This window comes from Homalodisca vitripennis, unplaced genomic scaffold (assembly GCF_021130785.1).
Source record: "Homalodisca vitripennis isolate AUS2020 unplaced genomic scaffold, UT_GWSS_2.1 ScUCBcl_3550;HRSCAF=9140, whole genome shotgun sequence".
Taxonomy (NCBI): domain Eukaryota; kingdom Metazoa; phylum Arthropoda; class Insecta; order Hemiptera; family Cicadellidae; genus Homalodisca; species Homalodisca vitripennis.
The window spans coordinates 32323-39422 of NW_025779666.1; positions in this window are offsets into that span (position 1 = coordinate 32323).

Below are 7100 nucleotides of genomic sequence, written 5' to 3' on the forward strand. Positions count from 1 at the left end.
CTATAGTAGCAATATTGACATATAAAAGTAATCCCTCTCTAACTGAGTGGTCATTCCTTAGCTGACTATAAATTTATAAACATTTTAATTTTATCTTCCTAATGATAGAAAACTCAGTCATATACTAAAAGAGTTTTCTGTAACAGTTGTAGTATTGCATTTAGACCAGCTGGCATCTTTATCTCTTGAGGAACAACAATAAAACATATGTTTCCTCTCTTTTATAAGTAGAAAGTATGATAAATTGAGATCTTGTCTAAAATATCTCAGTGCACTCAATTGTGCAGCTGATGGAACAATGAGAAAACGTCTTCATCTAGATAGCTGCTGAGTAAAACGGTCAGACCTATTTTGTGGTCCAGGTCTCTGTTGCAAAGAGTTTGTCCCATATTCTTGTTGGATCTCTTAGAAGGAGTCAAGTCTTTGACGTGTCAGGTTTAAGACGCTGCAATAAGCAAAAGGTGAAATGGAGCTAAGCTCAACATTTGCATAATCATTAAGAATGGGGCATATTTAATTGTCTACCACATCATTTGCATAAAACATTATCCAAGAACAAGCATGAATGTGATACATATGTGATGACCGTGGTTCTAGGTTGCAACAACATTAAATTATTAAGAAATTACTATTGATTCTCCAATATACTAATATTGAATTTCAATACCTATAAATGATTTAATATTATAATACAGGTAAATACAGTTTCCTGCTAACCATTAACAATAATGGATAAATTAAAATAGAAATCTGTATTGGCTGTGAGTACATCGATCAATTAACCATTTTTACCACAGCTTCAAAATAAGCCAATTTACAGGTACATGATACAACCAATACTAAAAATGTATTACAGGATTTATGTATGATATGACATAATTTCTCCAGCAATACGAATATTGTACTAAAAGTACACCCATGGTATTTTATACACTGTACTTCACTAACAAAACAATCCAGAAATTTATTCAAATCTAAAAAATCGTCTTGAAATATGTGAATTTTTGGTATGTAGTTGTTACTTGTGGTTTTCTTCTTATTATGCCTATAGCAGAGGATACACCCTTCTGGGGTGGGTGGAGGAAACCCTTTTATAGACATAATCTCAAGCATCTCTGGAACCAGTGGTGGCCGATTGAAGAAATAATCATCATGCTGGATTATGCCTGGTAGCTGGCTTCTAACAGGGATGTTGAAAAGTTCTAAACCATTTATGAAGTGTGGTCTGTGGTACTTTAAACAAAACAAGACGGTTGAAAGGTTCAGTTTTGAGGTTGTTATACATAAGTTAGAAATAATTCTGCACGGGAAATCCATAGTTCAAATTTAGGAGTCAGTAGTTTTCTCCAAATCATTGTCATCGACTTGAACAGTTGAACCAAATCTTGTTTATCTCTATCTGTCATGTCAGATTTTAGTTTAAGTATTAGTGTTTCAAGCTCATTAAACTTGTTTTGCCCTTTTTATTTTATCCACCCCTACTGTGGGCAATAATGTATTTCAAACCAAAACGCAGATAGATTTAAAATTGTTCTAATGATTTTATCTCAAAGCCTGTATTGTATTCAACAATTTCAAAGAAAAGTCAAGAAAACCACTTTACCTAAAAAAAAAAACTGATATGAATTTTTTTCAGAAATGGACATTTAAAAATGCAATCCTTTACATTTAAACCGTAATGTGTATATCCCAAACCATTTAAATGGTAATATATAAAAGTAACTAAAATTGCTTAAGAGAAATGTGTCATAATTTGTACTTAACGTTATCTGTGGTGACAATGAGCGAGTACATGTTTTAATACAATTTTCAGCAAATTGCCTGGTCAGTTCTAAGCACTAAATATTATTTTTCTACACAACATTAAAAATACATTTTTGCTAAAACCCTAGAAACTGTCATTTTGATTCCCTGTTCGTGCAGTCATTAGTAAATGTGGATATTTCAGGATTTAATATAAGTGTTTTCCGGTAATTTAATGGTATCCTGAGCCCACTATTTTTCATTTTTTAACAGCTTTTCTTATCTGGGACCTAAACAACTAGCCTACTTTATTAGAAAGAACAGTCTTTATTTGTGTAACTGTGAAAATTATATGCCATTATAAGGCCACCGAATCCTGCACTGATGGCTAGGGACATTTCCGATCGGCACTTTCTCGACTTCATAGATCACGTGCCAGATCGTCCAACGTGATCTGACGTCGGTAAAGTTGGAGGATCCAGGACCTGATCTGAGGTCGGGAAAGTACCGATTGGAAATGCCCGTAGCCACCAGTGCGAGCTTCGTCGCCACTCCGCACTTCTGCCAAGAAAAGAAAAACATCCCTTGAGATAGTACCACAATTCAAGCTCAGATCACTTAAGCGCTCGTAAAGGTTATCTTCAACTTTGGTACTACTGGTAACATGTTTATGATAGCCTAATCTAAACCATACTTATATCGCGTAATAACAAGAAGTAAGTAGGGAAAGAGTGGCCTCCTCGCTGACGTCGACATTGCTTCTTTCTGGGAGGCAAAAAATAAACAAGAATCGAACGCCATACAGTCTGTTATTTATAATAATGTAGTTTTTTAGGTATCAGGAAAAAACTGTTCTAAAAATAGTAGCCTCCAGATAATACCAAAGTACCGGTTTTTAATAGCACAATGTTTAGGTAAGCCTAAAGTTTTCTTAAAATATGAAAAAGTATGAATTTTTCCAGTTCCCACCACCAAGGTTCTAGGTAAACCCTACTAAAATATTGATATTTTTGTAGGTAACACGAACTTGTCCCAACTGCTATAATACTGTTCGTAACTTTTACACAACGCCTTCAACTATGAGGCGGCAATAAAACTGCGAGTGTAAGTAGCAATTGCAGCTTAAACAGTGCAGGAGTTTAACTTTAGTCATATTGATGGATAATACGGGAAGTAAAACAATCATATCATTATAGTTGAATTAAAGTATCTAAAATCAAAGCAATGTTTTATTTATGCAATTTTTATTATCAAGGTTGTAATTTGTTATTGTAAACCAAACGGGCGTACAATTTTAAATCTGTTTGTTATTACTTATAGGGGTTATACAGTTATTACATTATCCTGAATATATCCTTTGTAAGCATACATCTACAAGTTCAAGGCTACTCTATATTACCTATCACATATTCTTCAGCTTGTAGGTCGCTGTTATTAACAAACCATCACTAAAAGGACGTAGTCAGCAAGGGAGTTTAAGGGGTCGTACCCCACAAATTTTAAAGTTTTTCAATTACAATTTTAGTAAACGATTATTATTTTTTAAATAATTCAGTATTACTGACATGTACTGCCGAAAGATCGGTTTTAACAAATAAACGGACAAAGAACATTTTAAGGACCAAAATGGGCCCTTACTCTCTGTCCACTACGGAAAAATATCAGTTGTCTGGACTTTCCCCCCTCCCCCAAATGAAGTTACCTTCCCTACAACCAACGTAGGAATGCTCCTTCGTTAGTGTTCTTTCAGTTTAAGAGTTATAACTGAAATACCTTGCGGGGGAGAGCAACTCCACGAAAGTTAACCTCACCCTATGATTTTATTTATAATTTTACTGGTTATTAAAAAAGTGTAGAATTTTGTACTTCATTGTTTGGATATTCAAAAAGTAGAACATTTACAAGACAAACTAAAGCGTGTTTAGTTGCTCAATAATAAGTCTTTTAAAATTAAGAACCATCTTCTATAATTTTACGAGCAAAACTAAGAGCGTAAAAGAGTTGGGCCGAAGTATAATAAGCTGGTCAATTGCCATCTTAACAAAAAAATATCAGTCACAATTTGGACAGATTGTAGCCTATGATAACCCACACCTTTTCTGACCATTATACCGCAATTAGATTGGTTATAGGAAGCTAGATTAAAGTGGGTAATGTATCTACACAGCACATTAACCGTCCGTATGTAGACATAGTAATGTACAGGTGCCGCACCAATTCGATTAGTGAATTGTTGAGCCACAATCTTATCGATTTAAGGTATCTTTCTAAGGTTACGTATATGTAGGCCTATCTCAGGAACTGGAGAGGTTAAAGAGGTTATATTTATGTAAGAATTAGTTATCAGTTACTATTTCAACTTAAAAAACAATAATTAATCGTTTCAGTAAATTTTGCGCGAGTTCTGAGCGTGCACTTTATTCATGAAATTGAATTTCAGTAGCCTACTTATCTTCCAATCGTAAAACGAAACAAATCCTAATTAGAAGAAAAGAAATATGTGTATACCGGGGTTTTTTTTTAAGTTTAATAGTTTATACTGTTCTTAAATGTGTTTTGTTCCTTTCTGTTAAATCCATTTTGAATATTATTTTTACGAATAGTTATTTAGGAACTTCTTATAATCAGGGCTAAGAAAAACGAGTTCGAAATACGATATGTACTTTTGAGGTTATGTTCACGAAAGATCACTGGATACAGTGGTGATATGTTTCTATTTATAGACACATTGCCTCAAGTACTAATTTATAAAAAAATTTAATTTAAAATAATTATATTTTAAATAAAATAATTTCCTTTAGTAATAAATGACTAAAGCCCCTACATCATAACGTATATAGTTAGGAAAGAATATGGGGGGTTCTAGCTCACATTTGGGGCCAACAGAAAGCCTATGTAAAATTCTGTACAAACGTAAAAAAGTGAACGTGAATTAAACGAGAATTTCACATACATTATAGCGGGTGTCCCACGAAGATGTTTAAACGTTCGATTTTTTATTACTTGCCCATTTATGCACCGAACATTTTCAAACTCTACACAGTTCATTAAATAGGTTTTAAAATATTTTGTGCAAATTTCAACTCTCCAGCAATTTTTGAAACAAAACTGTGGCATTTTGAAAAACTATACTTTTAAACAGTAAAAAAACAGATGTTTTTGGTTTTGTAAAACTATTTATTGTCATATTCTAAAGAAATAATGTATTTTAAAAAGAAAATTAGACAATAGCCTATTAAAAAACCAACAATTTCAGTCCACAGTTACTCAAACTGTAATCCATCCACAGCGACACACTGATAACAGCGCTTAACAAATGAATCGTAAGCTTTTACATAGCAATTCTGCGTTATACGGTTCTATTTTTACGACACTCCAGTTTCTAAAAGATTTGTTCACTTTGTTATTGTTGGATTGCTAGGTGGTTCAACTCCTGGGTAGGCAACCTGTAATTTGTCTAATTGCTTCTGAAATGTCGCCAAAAGCAATAGCCCACACACAAAACTTCACTTCAACATTAAAAGCTATTTCTAGAACTTCAATTCAATAAAACTGTAATGGTGGAGGTTAGGTTATGTTTTTATAGCACGAGCAATATTCTTCAATCAAACAGCTGTTTTTCAACATTGAACGTTATTAAACAGGTGTTCTTTAAAACCACAACGCAGTTGTAATCAAATCATGTAATTCAGGAAATGAATTTTTAAAGGAAGCAAAATGGTAACATTTTCAATATGTCACCATTTTGTTTATACAATTGTTAGGGAGCTTTAATTTTCACAGAATACTTTCAAAACCCATTTTATTAATTGTTTAGAGTTTGAAAATGATCGGTACATAAATGGGCAAGTAATATAAACTAAAACGTAAACCTCTTCGTGGGATATACTGTACATATAGTAAAAATTTACATTGTTATATAGAACGGCCTTTATTTAGGTCGTAACAAAAAACCTACCTTATAAAAAAGCGATTTCACAACCTTAAGTCTGTTAAAACCGACATTATGTTACAGCATGCACATACAGCTGTGTATAGGAAGACGAGTCTCTGTTAACAAAGTTGGCCGAACTGCTCGCATTTCTCTGCAAAGTTAGCGGCTAGGGCGGCCGATAATGGCGATGGAACAATGCCGCATCAACATGGCTCCGAACTTTATCCAGACAAAAGCTGATTAAACAATTCTGCTCTGAACAAAGTTGGAAAGTTATGACAGGGTTGCATTTCCTATAGCGAGTGTAATGGAATACCGTTCATTACTTTTAATATTAAGGAGATTTTAATTTAATTACTTGAGTAGCTTAAAATTGCCTCTATTTCAGTACAATCTATCCTATTCAGAACTGTCGAAGTTTTCAAATATATTATATCCGGTCAAAAGCCATTTTTGAATTGAGATAGATGTAAAAAAAGTTCAATATGTATCAATTTTACAAGTGTTTTATTCAAAACTAGCTGTTTCCCGCGGCTTCGCACGCTTATCGTAAGCTTTGCCCGTGGTTGAGCACTTTCTGGTTCAAGCGAATTATGTTTACAACACCGATGTAGATTTGGCCTTGTTGCACGATCAGGAAAAACTGTCAATAGTGTATGTTTTTATATTTGTATCCTTACAATGTACTTTATTACAAAGTGGTCTTCTATTCAAGTTTTACGTTCAATCAATAATTTATTTTTAAGACAAATATATACCATCTTAGCGCCTTCAAATAGTTTTTGGCTACTTAATATACGTAACTGTGTCGTGATTGCAGTTTATAACTTGCAGGCGCTTTGAAAAACTTGTATGTTTTGTAGCACTGCCTGGTGGCGAATTACACCAAGTGGGCATAGAATATTCTTCTCCATCGAAAAATACATATACATACAAATTTTCATAACGATCGGTCAAATAGTTCATGATTCCATTAAGGACAAACACACAAACATTCATATATATATATATATATATATATATATATATTGTTGACAGAAAATAATTGTGGAAACAATAACTAAAAACAATATACTACGTTTATTGAGACGAAAAACCATTTCTTTGTATAGGTTTGAAACTCATTTCCGTAGCTCTTGTCGAGGGGGTTAGACTGTCTGAACCAAGATTTCATAGATCTGGTGTGATTTCGTTAGTTAGCTAGTCAATTTATTCCACGCGAAGTACAAAATTGTTGTACTCGTAGCATATAAACGTAGGTGCAACTAAGGTGACTGTGCTTATATTGGTTAGCTATTCAATGTACTATTTTATTCAATTTTTACTAGCTGTACGAAGACCTAGATTTTGTTTTTGAAATTTTGAACATATACCTCCGAACTGGAAAACAGTATTCTAATATAAAATTAACAATCCACTTTCA